At 39.6% G+C, this 20,747-nt stretch overlaps 1 protein-coding gene across 14 annotated transcripts in view; it reads right to left on the bottom strand.

Moving 5' to 3' along the window:
• The window catches only part of PAK5 (p21 (RAC1) activated kinase 5), a 310,095-nt gene that overhangs the window by 188,675 nt on the left and 100,673 nt on the right, over positions 1–20,747 (bottom strand). For 11 of the 14 annotated variants that reach the window (XR_011430892.1, XR_011430889.1, XR_011430887.1 and 8 more), the window contains exons 1-2: positions 14,147–14,350; positions 3,767–3,914 (exon numbers count right to left, since the gene is read on the bottom strand). The gene's annotated coding sequence lies outside the window, so the exon portion shown is untranslated. Of the gene's footprint in view, positions 1–3,766; positions 3,915–14,146; positions 14,351–20,747 lie in introns of those variants that run through there. The other 3 variants (XM_023626124.2, XM_070247450.1, XM_023626125.2) reach the window with 1 other exon arrangement.

The following is a 20,747-nucleotide window of genomic DNA, read 5'->3' as shown; positions in this document are numbered from 1 at the left end:
CAGAGTCAAGGGGCACCATGTTTCTATGTCTTTGAACACATATCATCCTCTTTGCCTTAAATTCGCTTCCTCCTTGATTTGGCTGGGGAAGCCCTACACACCATGTAAGCTTTAATCCAGACGTTTCTTTTCTTGGTAGACTATAACCTGGATCTTCCCCTTCCTGTGTCAGTGCCCTTTTGCAATGTGACTCTGAAGCTCCTCTCACCAAGAGGTGAAGTCTATTTCCACATCTCAGAATTTAGGCTGGCCTTGTTGCATTGGCCTATATAACAGAACAGAAATGATTGTTCTGAGCCTAGGCCTCAAGAAGCCTTGTACACTTTCATTCAATCTTAAACCTTTCTCAGCCACCATGTGAATAAGCCTGGGCTAGACTGCTGGAGAACTGAGTTTCCCCAGTTATATCTAACCAATTCCCAGATATGTGAGTGAAGCTATCTTCAACAATCCACCCCCTGGCCAACCTGTCAGCTGTTTGCAGATAAATGAGTGAACCCAGCTAAGATCAGCCAAACCTAACCCAGATCAGCAGAATTCCTCAACTCACCCATAGACCCATAATACACACTTATTGTTTCAAGCCACTAAATTATGGGGTTGTTATGCAACAACAAAGGATACTCTCTTTTCTGATCCTATTTAATAGCTGCAACATATCCCCATTATACCTCTTATAACAGTACATACTTTGTCTCTCTTTTCCACAAACAAGCGAACTCCTGGAGAATAGAGGCAACTTTTGCTTTGTATCCCAAAATCTAAATTGTGCCTGACAACTTTTCAATAAATAGGAGTCAGAAAAATGTCAATGATTTATTAGTTAATTAAGGATTACAATGATGTTCAAGGGATGGTTTTGGAGGCAAATCAGAGTTTAGAATCCCAACTCCATTTCCTATGTGTGATACTTCAAAGAATTTGGTTAACCTTGCTCTATCTGCTCATCCATAACCTGAAGACTAGAATAACATACATGATGCAGGATTGTGGTGATAAGATTCTCACCCCCGCTTTGGTCCACATATGCGGTAGGCCACAAATGCCAGGGAGTTACACACCCCACTTCCACCCAGGGGGGCAGCCCTCAACCAAGGCAGATGGGGGAAGGTGGCTATATGCCCTAATTCCCTTGCCCTTGGTTAGGATAAATCCAAGGTATGTTTTATGCTGTATCCCAGAATTACCTAACGGGATCATGCACCTCTTGGTCACAGCAGTGACAAGCCACCTTTCCTGTCATCCTTCTATTTCCTGTCTCACAACCCCACTCCCCTAGAAAGTCTGGCATCACCTCCCAAATAAACACTAGTATCCAAATTTTTTGTCTCACCACCGGATTCTAGGGAAATCAACCCAAAACACTATGACTCTTTCTGTTTTATTTTATCCTTATTGCTTCAGAATCTAATTATTTTTCCCAGGAACTGTGACCTCCATTTGAAAGTACAGCCTTTGAATCATCTCTCCAGCTAATCAAAGAGTTATATCCAATCCAGTGGATGACAAAACCAAACACAGGACGTGATGTACCACCTTGAGGTCTTCTCTGATGTCTTCATCATGGCTCAATTCTCTGAGGACAGGGTTAACTTGCAATTGATCTTGGGTAGCTCTGTGCTCATCTTAAATGGCACCTGGAAGCATAGTATTGAATCTTGGCCAAGACAGAGGTGAAATGTACTACCTAGTGATTTACAACATGCTGTTAAGTCTGAAACTCCCCCAGAGGCATCCTGTACCAGCTTGTCTATGTCGTTTATTGAAACTATACGGATTGGCAGTTTGCACCTGTTTACCTGTTCACAAAGCCTGCTTTTATCTACCTGAGCTTTGGGATATAAAATACCCCTCAGTAAGCTTGAGCCTTGGCTCCCCTAAGACCAAGGTGTCACACATGTATCTTGGTGGTTCACAATCAGAAGACGAAGTACATTCTGTGTGATGGAGAAAGGACCGTGGGAACTGTACCTGGAATCTCGGTCCTCTCTGATGCTTGATGGCCTTTCTTTCTCCTGCTGTATCCGATCCTTTGCTTTTATCACAGTCTTACATGCATATACCTTGTGGAGTCTCAAGAGTCTTTTCAATCACCCGACATGGCATAATTGCTGCACTGAGGCTGTTTTCTGACAACCAAAGGCTTTTGAGAAGGATCTGGTGTGAAGGAAGGAAAGGTTCCCACAGCATCCCATTTTGGAAACATCTCAGAAAGTTACGAGTATTGGAAAGCTGGGCTCTGTACTTTGCTGAGCTCCTAAAATACTGTTTGACTGAGTTAACATGAAAATTCTCTGAACACAGACTTTGAGGTTGGTCCATGCTCCCACAGTAGCTGTTGGCTTCTTCAATCTTGGACCTGCCTGCCAATGTCAATGCATAATTCTTCATCCTCTCACCCACCCTGTGGGGTTTTGCACAGTGGTCACACACTCAAGACATGAAGCCCTTACTGCGAACAGCATTAGTTTCTCTGGGAAACATTGCTTAAATCCACATATTCTTGTCTTTTAAAAACACCAGTTTTAAGTTGCATTTTACTTTTCCCCCTCAATGTTCCACCTAGGAATAATCCCGCATGGAAGTTAGTCTTGAAGTCATGCTTGACTGACCTAAGCCACCAGTCCTTAAAAAACTCATAGGTTTCTTATCTAAAAGGGCAGCCTTCATGCAGGCTACCTCTCCGTGGTCCGAGTAACAACATTCTCAGAAGTCAGGAACCATGCAGGGAGCAGAAGAGAATTTGCAAAACTGTCTGGAAGGCTCAAATCTCCTAGTGTTACAAGATAACCTGCCTAGAACAGGAGATTTCAGGGCAGAATTTTCTTTTCAAAATTTGATACCAAACTCTAAGTTTTAGAAAACACAAACATGCACATCATAAGCTGTTCTTTGAAACAGCAAAATAAATTACCATTTGACTATTGTATATTCCAACACAAACAAGCAGCGTATCTTTCACATGGAAATTAGATTTATTTGGGGGGATTTATAAACAGCATAGGCAGTCATCTCATTTAATCCAGCTGAAGCAGATCCAAACTATATTTTAAATCCAACGATCCCCAATGCCATGTCCCTAGGCCAACTTACTATCATCTCTTGCCTAGGTGACAGCACCGTTTTCCACTGTTACTGAGCTCTAATAAAGCAGAAAAATGTGAAATATAATATAAATTCATTCCTCTGCTAATGATTATCCAATGGTTTCTGTCTTTGTTGGAGTAAAATCAAGACACCTTCTTCCTGTCTAAAGGCTCTCCTACATCATGTTTCTCCAAACGCCCTCCCAAAGTGATACAGACCCGCTTTCCCAGCCTTGAACATATCCATCAGATCCTGGTTTGCAGCTCATGCAAGGTCCTAGCTTCAAACCTTTACTCAGATGGCTCTTTTCTATCACTCCACTCCCAGCTCAAAATTCTGAGTGGTCTGCTCTGACACCCAAACTGAAGCAGTCCCTTAATCACCCTTCATCTCATTAGCCTGTTTACCATGTTCATAAACATTATTAACGGCTGCCAGTTTCTTTTGCGTTTACTTACTTATCTCCTCCCAGTAGAATGCCAGCTCCTTCACGGCCATACACTTGCCCCTCACTTTTCCCCCACTATCATATCCCTAGTGCCTAGAACAGTTTGTAGCCATGCAGAAGTCACCCAACGAATATGTGTTCAATAAAAAAGGTCCTTTTCTGCTTTTTTACTATCACATAATTTAAAATAAAATTTAAAGGGCAAAACCATAATGTCATTTATTCCCCTACCTTTTTATGATGGCTGTGGATGAATTAGACTCCAGAGGAGTGTGGCTATTTCTGTTCTGCAACTTTTCGTTGGAGTGCTTCAGTGTTCTTCATTTTTCCTCAGTGTTCATGTTGGCAAGAGGTGGAAGCATTTTGCCACAGTGTATTTCTGGAACAACATGGTAGCAACATGAGTCAGAACCCCACCAACAATATGCTCTGTTTAAAAATAAACATATAAGCTCATTTACTTCACATTCTCCTACATGCTGTACATCCTTCCTTTACTGTTTCAAACATTTTCTCAGGCATGCTGCTACTGATCTGTATATTATTACCTGGATACCCCCAGGCAGAGTTACACTCCCCTTAGCACCTTGCCTACATCTGTCACAGCTCTTTCTCTACTCACTCCTCTGTGAGTCCATCTCTTCAATAGATGGTGAGCCCTCTAGGGAGAGAAATGGTGCCTTTGGGCCCTGAAACTCTGGAGTCTAGCCAACTAGTCACGGTACATGTTTAGTACAGTTGATTCTCATTATTTGCAGGAGTTACGTCCTATGAAGTTGCCACAAACACTGAATTAGTGAATGCTGAACCATTGGTCCTAGGGGAAATACAGGATTAGGTTTCTGCTAGTCTCTGGTCCCAACATTTTCATCAATCAACCAACATATAACCTTGTTTTATGGTTTTATGTGTGTTTCTGTTTAAGGACACCTTATTTAATATATATTGTTGATTCATTAACCTTCAATTCACAACCAACAGCACTACAACTCATGCCTGAACAAAGCTTATCTAACATATGTGTTTTTCCCATAACATACTTCACAGCCTTCTTGTGCTTAGGAACACTAGATACCACTTCAACACTACGCTGGAGGACTATTTCAAACAGGAAAAAAAGAGGCACAGAAATGCAAAAAACATGAGAAGGTGAATTTGCAAATAAAAAATCCATGAATAATGAGGATTGACTATATACACATTGGCTGGATCAAAGCTATCTGTGGATCTATAAGTTCCTAAGCTTGCTTATGGTTCAGCACAGCATTGCTATTTAAGCGAGTAAATAATAAATACTATTGCTAGGGCAGAAAGGGACTAAACACAGATATCATATACTTCATGAAAGATCCAGGAACCGAAAGTACTTATTCTCTCATATCCTATTAAAAAGACAAATTCCAGATCCCAATTCTTTGCTTCTGCCTGATATTAGTCATTGCTCATCCAATTTTCAGACAAGTCCAAAGAAAATTTCCTTGAAAATAATTATAGGTTGATAGTCCACCTTATTCATTATGGGACAACCCAAACTGCTCCCAGACACAGCTCCATTTTTCTTCTTGAATAATAAAAAGAAATACTTGCTTTTATTTCATTATATGCATCAGTTAACAGTAGGTACACAATGTACACACTTAGCAGACCTGTATTTTCTATAAAAATGCCAGTACTTTGTGACACAAAAAAAACATGGAGGTATTACACACTGTATCCACTTTCTGGTGCATCTGAAAAATGTTTAAGACTTCTTTAAGGATACCTTTGTTTTAAAGCTGCTGCAAAGATTTTCCAATTAGGTTTACTTCTCAATATTTTAAACTGGTTAAATTTAACCTTGATTTATTTGTAGTTCATAGAAAGTAATTTGTTGGTAAAGTCATTTTAAAAGCATGCCCTATTTTTTAAATTATCATTGCTAAGGTCAGTAGGACATGTGAAAAAGCAGTGACTTGCATCAGTAACAAGAAATCCTAGAAGGATGGTTCTGAAAGCTCCGTTCTTATGTGCTTTGATTTAGTTCAAAATCAGCTAGAATAGAAGTAGACAATTTCCTTTTAAAGTGCTGAGATACTCTCTTCAGATATTTCAGAGTATTAGAGAAAAGTGACCTTGTCAGGAAATGCAATTCAGGACTGACAGAACCACAGGAGTCCACTGCATGGCAAGAATTCAACGTATTTTGTAAAAGTAATACTTTGTCCAGAAAAATAAAATGAATTAAATGACCTTATTTATTTTATACATTGGTACCATTATATTACATTTTCTATATAATTAACCAATATTCACTTAGTTTATTTCATAAGAATTAGCGTTATTTTAAGTTTTCTATTTATACTGCAAATAACCAAATTTATAAAAAATATCAGCTGCCATAAACTTACTTTACTACATGCCTAGATCACCATTAAAACTCTCCTGTCAAATTTCTTTCCCTTTAAACATGCCACTAAGAAACCTTTATCCATATAGCTCTGATAAGGCCATACTGCCACTATAGACCTAGAAAAAGCAATCTGAATGTTCAGTAGAGTATGTTCAGAGAATAGCTATACCACTCTGAACCTGTCGATCATGTACACCTTAATATGAGGTACCGATGCCAATTAAGTTTAATATTTGCATTTTCAACCTTCAAGAGGAAGGGGTTAGTGGCTGGCCCCGTGGCGGAGTGGTTAAGTTCGCTCCGCTTCAGCAGCCCAGGGTTTCACTGGTTTGGATCCCAGGCATGGACATGGCACCACTCATCAGGCCATGCTGAGGTGGTGTCCCACATGGCACAACCAGAGGCACTCACAACTAGAATATACAACTATGTTCTGGGGGGCTTTGGGGAGAAGAAGGAAAAGAAATAAAGAATATTGGCAACAGATGTTAGCTCAGGTGCCAATCTTTAAAAATATAAATAAAATAAAAATAAAAAGAGGAAAGGGGTGGCTTTGGAATTGACAGAGGTGGCTTCACCTTATGCTAGCTGCATGATTTGGGCCAAATCGTTATTCCTCAAGTTTATTTATTCATCTGAAAAATGAAGATGGACACCATTTTCTATAACATAGAGTGGTCCTCAGGACAAATTAAAAATGGCCTATGTAAAGCACCTGGCCAACAGTGACTAGTAAAAAATATTACTTCATGTTTTTATGAAGTACGAAACCAAAGCAAGCAGCACTTTTAGATCACTGAATTTAGCCCTTAACAGCAAAAAGCAGTGACGTGTCCTGTGAGTAATTTCAAAAAAAAAAAAAAGTTATAGTTCATCCACAAGAACTATATTTTACCAGAAAAATAAGCATCTCCATGGCTGTGGTGTGTGCGTGTGTGCCATAAAAATAGAGATATACTCATCAAAGAAACATAACTAAGTTTTCAACACGCAAGTCTATGCCATTTTGTACATTTCATTTTCACAGATTCTCTGATAAACTGGCCCCTCAATATTAGGTGCCTTCACCATTAGGTCAAAGAAAAAACAAAAGCTTCATTAGAAATGGCACTTGACTGAGGTATGAATATACTATTGGGTTCATTGGCAAATTACTAACAAACTCAAGATTCTATTTTATGTGGAACAGAACAAAGATTTACCATCAACTATATTAGTACAAACAGTGCTGGTCCCCGCACACTTTTCTTTTCCTCCACTCATTCAAGGATGAGAACACTTAGATATATTTTAAGGTGCTATAGACACAGGATGAAATGGGCCCATCAATCCTGCCATCCTACAATGTTTGCTGCATTATTCGCCTTTTTATCCACTTCTCCTTGTACCTGGAGATGCAAATATGTGAACGGGAGGCTTGATATGTGGTCTGTGCTACTAGCTTAGAAAAACAGGACTTTTACTCTCGCTCAAAGAGAACAGGCTACAACCTTGGCCTTATTAATACTGAGTTCTGGCCAAATGAACTCCAGTGGGTTCTGACACCATGAAAGACGCTAAATCCCATGAGGTCAAAGTTCTAACAACTCTGAGGCACTGGGATAAAAGGAGAAAAAATGATTGTATGGAGAAAACCTAACACACAATTTCTTTTTTAACTAAAATAGAACTTTTCCAAAAGAAATGAATATGGATCATCCTTCTTGAAAATATATCTTCACCACTGTGCCATTTTAGAACAGCTTTCTGTTCACGTACACTTTATAATGTGGATAATTCTATACTTTCAGCTAGATGCTTTGCTCATCTAATAGGTAAACTCTAGATAAACAAAAGGGTTTCATTATCAGCTTTGAGAGTGTAAAAGCCAAGCAGAAAACAAGCTGGCAGAGACAGTTGAACATAAACCTCCTCCGAGGTATTGAAAACAACATCACATTTGTTTTCTGCTACTGATCTGCCCCTCTGTGATCTCTGTCTCTCCATATAATAAAATATTTATAGCCAGAGCTCGGCATCCCTTCCTCTTCCCTCACTGTTGGAATAAGATGTGTTCTGCCTCCATGGGAGAAAACAACATAATAGAAACACTGAAAATTTGAATAAGTAACTTTAGGGGAGTAGAAAACTTAATCCGCTCCAAAACGGATTTTCTTTGATTCAAAGCAAGGTAACTGTGACATATGGGATTGCATTTTTGCAGTAATTATGTATGCGCTTGTCAACTGCTCTGAATCCTCTCCAGGGAAACTTTGAGAGCCCACAGAACTATTTGCTGTCTTTGGATTTCCTCAAATATGGATTGGGCACTATTTTGTTTTTCTTTTCAGGTAATAATGAAACTCAATTTTTAAAAATAATCTCAACATTTTCCTAGAGGAAAATATCCTGTTTGAATGTCTGGCCTTTATCTCTGAGACATTTCCCCTAAGACTGGAAGGACTGAGCTTTTCAGGATTACAAACTATAGGTGATATTCCCATGTTAATGTTCTTTTCATCTGGAAGAGCAGTTTATAATGTGTTGGCTTTTATTTTAGGAGAAATTAATTTTTATGCTGAAAAACCAAGTGAACAATTAAGTTTGGATACCCTGGTTTTCTGGTCTACCAGAAAAAAGCACTTAAAGTTTTTATCTGCCAGATACTCCAGGTTCTGTCTCCATTGGTACGTCCTTGCTTTTTGAACTTGATTGACTAAACTGTTCTGTATCTGGGCTTCCTCATCTTGAACCCAAGGTAAGGACAGCATGTACTCCCATGACAGCACATACTCACACAATTTCCAGAGGATTAAACCAGATGATGTAAGTGTAAGGACTTTAAGGACTCAGAAGCACTAAAAGTTATTTTAATTCCTAACTGTCTGAGTTACACAGAAATTAACTTTAATTGAATTGGATACAGAAAACAATAAAAGATGACAGCTCAAAATCTGGTGAAAATGTTCCCGGACTATGAGGATTCCTTCATCTCCACTTCGATCCATCTGCACCTGTCCAAAATGATGCTGAACTTAGGTTTCCAAAGACAGATGATGAGATGAAGCAATGGTGGTTAGAGGGGTAGGAAGAGAGGTGGGGGACCAGGGGAGGTGAGGGCTTAGCCGGGGGAGAGGGGCTACCATACAGTCCATTCCTATAACCACTCCCCTCTCTAAAGCAGGGGTTCTTAACTGGAGGTTTTAACTTCAAGTTCCAGGGCTCATTTAGATAGAATTCACAGGTTCCACGAAAGGCTATATTCATTAGCCTTCAAAGGGCAACAAATCTCAGGAATATTATAAGGACCTGTGATCAAAAAAAACCCACAAACATTTTCACACCACATTTTAATTGCTGCAGACACCCTGAAATACCACTTGCAATTGGCAGTTATTAGACCTGCCAATAGATCTTATTATATTTCAAAATCAAGAAACTCTTATCACCATAGCACAAATGTATTTTATTTAATGTGTCAATAACCCTACGTCAACATAATTGGTTGCTTTTATAACCCTAGGCATTTTATTTTATGTATTTAAACATATTATGTTGCCACTGTGGTAACCCAGCAATTGTACTACTGAGTGCACACCCAAAAGAACTAAAAACAGGTACCCCACAAATCCTGGCACAGGAATGTTCATAGCAGCACTATTCACAATAGCCAAAAGGTGGGAACAAACCTAAATGTTCATTACTAGATGAATGAATAAATACATGTGATATAGCCATACAATGACATATTATTTAGGATAAAAAGGAATGAAGTACTGATATATGCTACAATGTGGATGAACCTCAAAAACACGATGCTAAGTAAAAGAAGCCAGACACAAAAAGCCACATATTGTATGATTCCACGTATATGAAATATCTGGAACAGGCAAATCCACAGAAAGAGAGAGCAGATTGGTGGTTACCAGAGGCTTGGGGGATGGGAATTAAGAGAACTGCTTACTGGGCACAGAGTTTTATTCTGAAATGATGGAAATGTTTTGGAACTACATAGATGTGGCGGTTGTACAACTTTATGAATGTACTAAATGCCACTGAGCTGTTCACTTTAAAATAGTTGATTTTATGTCATGTGAATTCCATTTCAAGAAATAAAACGATGTTAAGGATTGGTTCCTGGTCTTCCTGAGACTGCCAAAGAAGTCTGCGGCACAGGGTAAACTCCCCCATGTAAAGCCACCCACAATGACAGGAGCTCCTCTTCCTTTGGCCCAGTTGAAGGAGCTGGACTTATTGAACAGGTATCCAAACTTTTCTAGCATCCCAGAGCACCCCCTGGGACTTGAGGTCAAAGTTAGGAGGGAGCAAGAATGTAGCCAATGAGCACTAAACTTGCTGTTAAAATGATTCATATTTTTTCTATGTATTTCTTATATATACTTAGTGATATATTCCAGAAAACAGAGAATGACTAGAAATTTCCCAGGTAAAGATGGTATTTAGCTATCACAACAAACTAACATTTGAAATGACAGAAGTGGGAGACACTACTTTTTTGGTGGTAAGGTTTTCCCATGCTGTCTGTTCTCCCATGTACCATGGGATCCATTTGAGGAATGCCTCCATGGTAGGTATAAGGCTTCTAGCACTTTATAGCACTTCTTTTAGGTTATTTTATCATTCAACAAATATACATTATCATATGCAGTAGTAACATATACCATGAAGAAAAAAAGTTGGTCAGGAATGAGAATGACAGGAAGTTACTAGAGAGATGAAGAAAGAGACTCCCAAGAGGTGGCATTTGAGGAGAAACTTGAATGAAGTACATAAATGAGTATCAGGACGGTGAGGTCAACAGTATTCCAGGCTATGGAGACAGCTCGTGCAAATGTCCTGAGGTCATGAATATTCATGGAACAACACGGAAGGCCCATGTGGCTGTTGTGGAGTCAATGAAGACACAACGGTATAAAAATAAGGCAAGGCATGTAGCCAGTGACCAGACCATGGGTGGCCTTACAGATCACGGTAAAGAGTCTGGATTTCACTTTAAGTATGATAGGGAAGCCATGAGACAGCTTTGAGCAGAAGGTGACAGGATGTAATTTACATTTGAAATGTGTTCCTCCATATGGCGGAAACACTGCCAGAGGGCAAGAATGAAAGCAGGAATATCAGTTCAGAGGCTATTTAGCCAGTAGAGGCGAAACTAGGGTGCTGGTAGTGGAGACCCTGAGAAGTGGTCTAATTCTAGACATACTTTGAGAGTAGAGACGGCTCACTGATGGGTTGGCTATGGCACAAGAGAAGGTATTTCAGCCCGAGCAGGCAGAGGGTCCAGCAGTGCCACTTACTGAGCTGGGAGACAGCTGGGGAGGAACAGATCTAAAAGTTGCCTTAGTCTGTTCAGGCTGCTATTGCAAAACGCCACAAACCGGGTAGCTCAGAGACAACAGAAGTTTATTTCTCCCAGTTCTGGAGGCTGGAAGTCCAAGCTCAGGGGTATCAGCATGGTCGCGTGACAGCTTGCTTCTGGGTTGCAACCTCACACGGTGGAAGGGACTGGGGAATTCTATGGGATCTCTCTTATAAGCACATAAATCCCATTCATGAGGGCTCCACCCGCATGACCTAATCCCCCTTCTCCAAAGCGCCACCTAACACTATCGCCTTTTGGGGTTAGAATTTCAATAAATTCTTTTTGGGGGTAGGGGGCACGCAAACATTCAGACCACAGCAAATGAGTTGGTCAGAAAATCAAACCTTCTGTTTTGGATACTGTGACAGATTGACTGCAAAAAATGGCCCAAATACTTCATCTTTCACTGTATCCATGCTTTTTCCCAAGTAAATTTTTAGGTCACCCTCCGACTCTAGTTGTGTCTACGTGACTTGATTTGGCCAATGGGACATTAGCAGCTTTCCTATATTTTCAAGCGCTTGTGCATTTCTGATTTTCCTTGCACGTCTGCCATCGTTAGGAAAACACATTGAGGCTAGCTGGTGCAGAATGAGAGATACGAGCAAAGAAATAGCATCGCTGTGGTCGCCCCAGCCAAAGGCATCCTAGATAAGTCAACAGACACCTGACAAATTGGTGCAAGCCCAAACAAATCAGCAGAGCCGACTAGTTGACCTGCAGGTGACTGAAGATGCCTGAGCAAGCCCAGCTCAGATCAGCTGACCCCAGCAGAGCGGTGAACTTACTAAATGTATAAATAATTGTTTGGCTGGTTGTTAGGCAGCATTTTCATGACAAGAGATGTCTGATACAGGATGTTCCTTCTTTACCCATTATGAGGAATGCAGTGGCACCTCATGCCAGCCAATCCTAATGGCTGTGGGTGACACAATACTGTTCTTACATTCTAGGCTGCTTGTGTGTTACAAATAGAATGTAGTAGCAAATTAGTAACAAACTGAATAATAAAGAAATGAATGAACCACAGAACCCAGGCTCCTTCACTTACACAGCCTGGTTGACTGAAAAAATTGTTTTAAATTTATAGTTTAAGAAAGTTTATTAAAGTTTTTGGTACTGGAGTATAATTTTTTAAGGATTATTGTCAAATTTGAGAAACTTCTCCCAAGTGTAAGATTTCAGGGCATTTCAGGATTTCTTTGAATTGCCAACGCTCACCTACTAATTTGTCATCAATGTCCTCATTGACTTTGCTTCTGATATCTTCCCTGCACAATATGGAACAGAGATAAATGTATCATGATGCCAACGAAGCCGAAGGCTCAAAGCCACTCATCTGTTCATGGACATCACAGCCTTGGGAAAGACCCTCACGATATGTTCACATGGGCATATATTTTTGGAAAATATGCAAAAATAATATATTTTAACAGCAACTGGTTAAGACAGCTGTCTCTTTGCATTCTGGCTTCCTACATCACACTTCTCCGTGTGTTGTATGGAGATTGGACGGCTATAGTTACTTTGGGGCTCTAGCTAAGGGAGAACTTGAGTTGGGGATGCATTTGGTTTGTAATGAGTGGGACATAGTTATGTTTTTTGCAGTCAATTTCCATTAAAGTTAAGTCTTTGCAAGTCACTCCAATGTAACAATGGCTTCCAGGTATTCTCTGACATCTCTGTCTGACATGTACTGAGTAACCGAGCATGAGTGCACAAAGATGCAGGACCTGAGGGCATACTGCCATAACATAAGTGTGCCCTGCAGCTCCGGGTGTATGTGCATGAAGGAAGTCTGCCTTTTATAAAGCTTCCTAAGCCTTGCAACATGGGTACGTCAACACATTAATAAGCATGCTAAAACGTATTCTCAAAAATTCACAAAAGTTTTGTTTAGAAAATCAGTAAGGTTTGAGCATATCATGTAACTGCAATATGGAAAGTTGTTTTGAAGGGATCATTAAAACAAATGAGAAATTCAACCTCCCCAGACTGATCGTCTAAGAAGGGTACCTTTTTCTGCCATCTTTATATTTATTTATTAAAGAATAGAGAATTAAAAACTAAGAAAAAATTAATGGAATATGAAACAGAAACAACTAAAATGATTAAATCAATGGAAGTTATTCTGACATCATCAAAGAAGCCTCTTGTACCAAAATAATTTTCAGACCACACCAAAGCATTCTTAAGAGGGAAATTGTGAATAGAATTGTGAACAGAAGTAAGGGATTGGTTCCTTTTTGAAAATTCAATTAACAAAGAGGAGTGAATCATATGACGACAGGGAAACATTCAAATTCTTTCTGATTTGACACAAATGAAGACTGTGAAGATAACACAAACCTCATCATAGATACAACAACGAAGATACTGACAAGTGCTGATGTGGTTTATCAACTTAAGGAGTACTAAGATTAGTCATTGTACAAGCAAACTTCAAACGCACTGAAATCTTAGGACTCACACATTCAAGAAATGTGATAGAGGTTTCCCAAAATTTGATAATTCTAAAAAAGTTTACAGCCATTACTGATAACAAGATGTGATGCCCAAATAAACTTTCTAAATGTCAGTAATAAAAAATTTTGAATAGACATCTTAAAGGAAAGCCTGTATTATGTTTCCATTCTCTCTATAGAAGGATCTTTCAAAATAATTTTCATATTTAAAGGTAAAGAGATAACCAAAGCATTTTCATTCAAAATGTATAGGGGTCAGGGTATTATAGAGATGAGGTGGGCAGCTTATTAAAAAAATATATCGTGTTTCTAATTTGGTGATGTTTGTGTTGTTAGGTTTTTAACTTTGCAATATGCTACGAATTATTACCTCACTCTAATATTAACATTCTTACCTAATTTTGTATCCACAGGCACAGCTTCTGAACTCATGGATCTTTAGGTTTATGGATCTTGTCTGCTGGGCCATTGGTTACTTCTCCCAATATGACTGCTCAGGAGTTTAAATTTAAAGAGTCAGCTAAAATGTATATCCAAAGCATGACCACACTTCAGTCAACTTAGAAATGTCACAGTCAAAAAGCAGCAGCCATGGCAACACCGTCTCTCTTTGTGATGGCTACAGACAGCAATTTCACTTCTGGAACTCATCTTCAACTGGGTGGCATGGTTCAAGAAACTGAAATCCTGATAAGGGTAAGTGATTCTACGTGAAACTGATGTTAATCAAATGCATGACGAAATGGAGCATAGGAATTTTTCTAAGCAAAGAAAAATACAATAGAACTTAGATCACATATACGCGGAAAGGCAAAAAGCACAAGGATTTTTGTCAAGTACTTAAAGTGTTAGTGCCAAAAGCAGAATGATCAGCTACATGTGCTAGAAACTAAAGAGATATGCCCTGGGACATGTTTAACTCAATAGAATAGTGAGTCTAAGTTATAAGTTTGGAATGACTGGCCCATAGACGTATCCATTTAGAGTCTTCTTGATTTTTCTTTTAAATCTAGTGTAGTTACTAAACCCAGTGTAATTACTCTGTTTTCTTTCTAGAAACTCTATCAACTGTGTGATTTAAATACGGTAAACACCAAACACACATATACTTCATTTAACCTACTGTGAATGCATTCTACTTCAACCTTTTTGGTTAGCAAGAAAATATACTGTTTTCTAGGAGGTAAAAAAACCACAACGTATTCATTTTTTAATTTTTAGTTTTTTAAAGCAATGACAAAGCTGGGGCAAATTAAGTATTATCAAAGGTGAATTCATGATAGAGGTTGCAAACTGAGGACACAAGGGCAAAAATCTGACTATTTAACCAAATTGATGTTTAAAATGTTTGAAATAGGGGGTTCATTCTTCATAAGTCTTATTACGGGTGATGTTAACCTTGATCATTTGGTGAAGGCAGTATCTGCCAGTAGTAAAATGTTACTCTTTTTCCCCTTTCCTAATTAGTAAATATTTTGGGGGTGACACGTTAGAGACTATGCAAATCTCCCGTTCTCCACAAATTTTAGTCCACTAATTTTAGCGTCCATCAGTGGTTGTGTTCAATAGTTGTTACTGTGGCATTTGCCTAATGGTAATTTTCTATTTCCTCTCATTCTTTCATTGGAATTTATTTACTTCCATGTATTAACTGGAATTATTCTATAAAGGAGAACTGTCCCTTCACCCCATTTATATATTCAACTATTTATTCATATCAGCACATACTATACTTGGGGGAGGTTTATTTAATTCTATGGGTTATAAGCCAACTTTCATTACATATTTGCTTGCTCAACTTGTCCCAGTTTTGGCCATTTATAACTCTTCAGATTGGTTCACATGTCCTTTATTTTTTTTCCAAATTAAGAAATATGTTAATTTTTCTTTTTTTTTTTTTGGCTGAGAAAGATTTGCCCTGAGCTAACATCTGTTGCCAAACTTCCTCTCTCTTTTTTTTCTCCGCAAAGCCCCCATACATAGTTGTATATTCTAGTTGTAGGTCCTTCTACTTCTTCTATGTGAGCTGCCATGATAGCACAGCTACTGACAGACGAGCAGTGTGGTTCCATGCCCAGGAACTGAACCTGGGCCACTGAGGCAGAATGCACCGAACTTTAACCACTAGGCCATCAGGGCTGGCTGGTTCATGTGTCCTTTTCACATGCTCCTGTTCTTTTGTGAATGCTACCTTACTTTTTGACAACACAAATCTTCTGCGAAATTCTCATATTTTCCCTGCCCTAGAGTGACGTCAGCATCATGGCGGAATGAACCTGCCCAGGACTCTCTCCCTGCCAACATACAACAAAAAGCAATCGTATTCCAATGGATAATACCCTAACAGCACAAAAATCCTCGGAGAGTCATGGTGGCCACACGTCAGAGGGCAGAGAGGCTGGAGACCCCCTGGGAGGAGCTGGAATGGGGTTAAGAGGGAACTTTGCTCTCTCCCCTAAAGACTGTGGTGGCTGCCCTCAGGAGGCTCCCTGAGGGAAGGAGTAGGGGAGGGGTTGCGCAGCTGCAGGATTTCCCAGGACTCCCTGGCCCACTTGCAGCCTAGAGGGAGGCCCTCTAACAGGGTGAAAGCTTTCACACAGGGTGACCTCATCAAACCAAGACTCCCAGGAGACCAGATAGCCAGATGTGATCGGGAGATCCAGGCTGGCGCACAGGAGAAAGTGCCCCTCCCCCGACCCACCTGGTGCCATCTCGGCTGAAGGCGGAGGGGCTCAGAATACACAGCTCTTGACAAACCCCACCCAGTGGCAATAGGCTGTAACTGCAACCGAATAATATCAGAATGGGAAAGTCCCGTCCTTCCAACATCAGGCATTTCATCAAATCTCCAGGCCAGAGAGAAAATGATAAGCACCAAGGACTCAGTCCTGAGGACACAGAAATAAGTAAACTAAATGACAATGAATTCAAAATATCTATCATCAAAAAACTCAATGAGGTAAAAGAGAATATAAAGAAACAATTCAACGAGTTCAGGAGCTACTTCACAAAAGAGATTGAAACTATAAAGAAGAACCTATCAGAAATATTAGAGATGAAAGACACAGTGGAAGAGATAAAGCAAAATAGGGATTCCCTGAATGCTCGTGTGGACACTATAGAGGAGAGAATCAGCATAATTGAAGATAGACATGTTGAAATGCTCCAGACAGAGGAGGAGGGACAACTAAGACTAAAAAGAAATGAAGAAAGTCTTCGAGAAATATCCAACTCAACAAGGAAATGCAACGTAAAAATTATAGGTATTCAAGAAGGTGAAGAGAAGGAGAATGGAGCAGAAAGCACGTTCAAAGAAATAAGAGCAGAGAACTTCCCAAATCTAGGGAATGAGAGGGAAATATGCGTGGAGGAAGCTTCCAGGTCTCCTAGATTTGTCAATGTAAAAAGACCTACTGCAAGGCAAATAGTAGTAAAACTGGCAAAAATAAATGACAAAGAAAGAATACTCAGGGCAGCAAGGCACAAGAAAATAAGCTACAAAGGAACCCTTATCAGACTTTCAGCAGATTTCTCTATAGAAACCTTACAAGCTAGGAGAGAATGGAAAGACATATTCAAAACTTTTAAAGATAAAAATCTTCAGCCAAGAATACTCTATGCAGCAAAAATATCCCTCAGATATGAGAGAGAAATTAAATCTTCCCCAGACAAACAAAAGCTAAGGGACTTCATAGCCACAAGACTCCCCCTACAAGAAATCCTCAAGAAGGCCCTCATACCTGAAAAAAGAGAAAAAGGGAGAAAGGGGGTCACAAAACACAGAGTAAGGAGACAGAATCAGAATAGGATAGCAAATATTCAACTACAGCATTAGGATAAAGGGAAGGAAAACACCTAAAACAAAGACAATTTTGTCACTTTAACCACAATCTCACAACACAAGTTGGAATAAAATATGAGAACAATAACTTAGGAGGGGAGGAGGAAAGGGACTGAATCAGTTTAGACTAAGGAAATAAGAGGCCACCAGAAAATGGACTATGTTATGCATGAGACTCTGAATACAAATTTCAGGGTAGCCACTAAACTAAAAAGCAGAACAGAGACACAAAAAATAAGGAAAAAACAAAGAAAGACATCATTAAAAACCACATAATTCAATGGGTAGACCAAAACACACAGGATGAGAAAATAAGGAAACACAGGAAAACCAGAAAATGAGTGATATAATGAAAGCTCTCATATATCAAAAATCACCCTCAATGTAAATGGATTGTACTCTCCAATAAAAAGACACAAAGTAGCAAGATGGATTAAAGAACAAGATCCAACAATTTGTTGCCTCCAGGAAACACACCTCAGCTCGAATGACAAATACAGGCTCAGAGTGAAGGGGTGGAAGACGATACTCATATTTTTCCCTGCCCTAGCCATGGACTCAATTACTTCTCCAAAGAGCTCTGGTTCCCCTCATTGGAAAATAGTGTTTAGAAATCAAGATCTGGGTACTAGGTGTGCTCTTTGCTACCAGGATGTCATTGATTTTAGGCTCTCTCAGTGGACAGAATCAGGAAGTACACGTATGTATACTAACCCATGCATATACACACATCTGTATCTATGCACAACCTCAATCTAATCATGAGAAGCCGTCAGATCAAATTGAGAAACATTCTATAAAATAACTGACGAGCATAATTAAAAAGCAACAAGTTCATACATGATAAGGACAGAACGAGTGACTGTTTTAGACTGAGGGAGACTAAGGAGACATGACAACTAAATATAACTTGGGATCTTGAACAGAAAAAGGACATTAATGGGAAGACTGATGAAATCAAATGAGGTCTGTGGTTCAGGTTATAGTAGGAGTTGGCAAACTACAGCCCATGGGCCAAATCTGGTCTGCCACCTCTTTTTGTAAATAAAGTTTTATTGGAACACAGACCCTGTCATTTGTGTACATATTGTCTATGGACTGTTTTTTGCTACAATGGCAGAGTTAAGCAGTAGTGACAGACACCTAAAATAGTTACTGTCTGGCCCTTTACAGAAAAAACTTTCTAACTCTGGATTTATAGTGTTGTTGTACCATTTTTAAATTTATATTTCTGATAATTGTAGTGAAGTTATGTAAAACGTTAACAGGGATGAAGAGTATATGAAAACTCTTTGTACTATTTTTGCAACTTCTCTATAGGTCTAAAATTATTTCAAAATAAAAATTAAAAATATTTAAATTAGGTGCTCACATATAAAATACAGAATATTTCACATAAAATATCTGTATTTGTGGGTTTTTTTTTTAAAGTCAAGATGTTTGATAACACTGCCCAACAATCAAAGTAAAATGAAAGTTGGGACCTGTGGTTAATGTGTCTGATACTGTTGGTTACTGACTCAATTCTGACTTTCGTAGCATCAGAACTCTGATTTGTTTGGACATGAGGTATAAGATAAAAGACCATATTTCCTAACCTCTCACAGCCAGTGGTGGTCAATGATGTATGAGCACAAGTGTTTTGGTGAGACTTCAAGGAAAACTCATTAGATAGGTCAGAAGGCTGGCATGAGCCCTATTTGTCCTTCCCCCTTTCTACCTTTTCTTGCCTGGAAAATTCAATGTTACACCTGGAGTTACAGCAGTCATCTTAGACCATGAGGTGAGAATAGAAGCCAAGCATCCATCCTCACTTCAGGTAGAGCTCAAAGATAGAAGAAGCTTGTGGTAGGCTTACTGTGGCCTATTTCTTTCTTTTATTTTCAGGGGAAGATTTGCCCAAGCTAACATCTGCCAATCTTCCTTTTTCCTTCCCTTTTCCCCCCTGAAACCCCAGGACATAGTTGTGTATAGTTGTAAGTTCTTCTGGTTCTTCTACGTGAGCCACCAACACAGCATGGCTACTGACAGATGAGTGGTATAGTTCCATGCCCAGGAACCAAACCCCAGCTGCCAAAGAGGAGCACCGAACTCTAGCCGCTAGGCCATCAGGGCTGGCTCATATTGTGGCCTTATTTTTCATGCATCTTCGTATTCACGCCCTTTACAACATCTCCCATCAAGAGGAGGAACCTGCTTCCCAACTCATTTAATCTAGGCTGGCCTTATGAGTTGATTTGGCCAAGAGAAGGTGGCAGAAGTGACAGAGTATCAGCTCTGAACCTAGATCTTAACAGGCCCTGAGTGATTCTACTCTCTCTCATAAATCTTCTGCTGATCGGTGAAACATCTCATGCTAGAGACTGATGAGAGGTCATGTGGAGTGGGACCCATTTGTCCTCACTGAGGACATCCTGTACCACCTACAGCCAGTTCTCCAGATATGTGAGAGAATCCAGTAAGATCAACAGAGTTGCTTCTTCAACACAATGCTGACTGCAGATGCAGGTGAAACACCAGCCAAGGCCAGAACATTCTCCCAGCTGATTTGTAGACTTAGGAGCAATAGTCCATTCTTCTTCTTTTATGACACTGAGTTTGGAGTGGTCTGCTATGTAGCAGTAGTGGCCTGATACAGACCCCGCATCTCTGATGACCATGGAGCCACCTTTGTGGCCTGAGACTTTTTGCCAAAAGTCATCTGAGAAAAAGCCATCTTGCCTAAAACACTCTTATTTTCAGTCTGTCTTACTTGATACCAAATAGAACCCCCTAAATGATATATAAAAGGCATGAGCTGTCTGCTTTTCCATAATCCCCACTCATCATGTGTCACCCATTTATGTCACCAGCTTTGCCCCTGTAGCACCTGAATGTGTGACTTCTATTCTGTAGCCACAGTTTTGAAAAAGAGGAAGAAACATGATCTTTCAGTCTCACTTTGTACTTCGAGGCTCATTTAACTTCGTGGATCTTTTTTAAAGGGTGCATATTAAAGGAAAACTATATCCTTTGCTTTGTAAACTCATACTTTACCCAAACCACTTGTGCAGGAAGCCTGTGGCTCAGGATGGTGAAACACCTGTGGGAGATCTAAGAAACAACTGACATGATGTTCTTTAGAGCATTTTCAGCTGATTAAGTTCATGCTAGCC

This window comes from Equus caballus, chromosome 22 (genome assembly GCF_041296265.1).
Source record: "Equus caballus isolate H_3958 breed thoroughbred chromosome 22, TB-T2T, whole genome shotgun sequence".
In the NCBI taxonomy this organism is placed as follows: Eukaryota; Metazoa; Chordata; class Mammalia; order Perissodactyla; family Equidae; genus Equus; species Equus caballus.
This window is presented reverse-complemented; position numbering and strand designations above follow the sequence as displayed.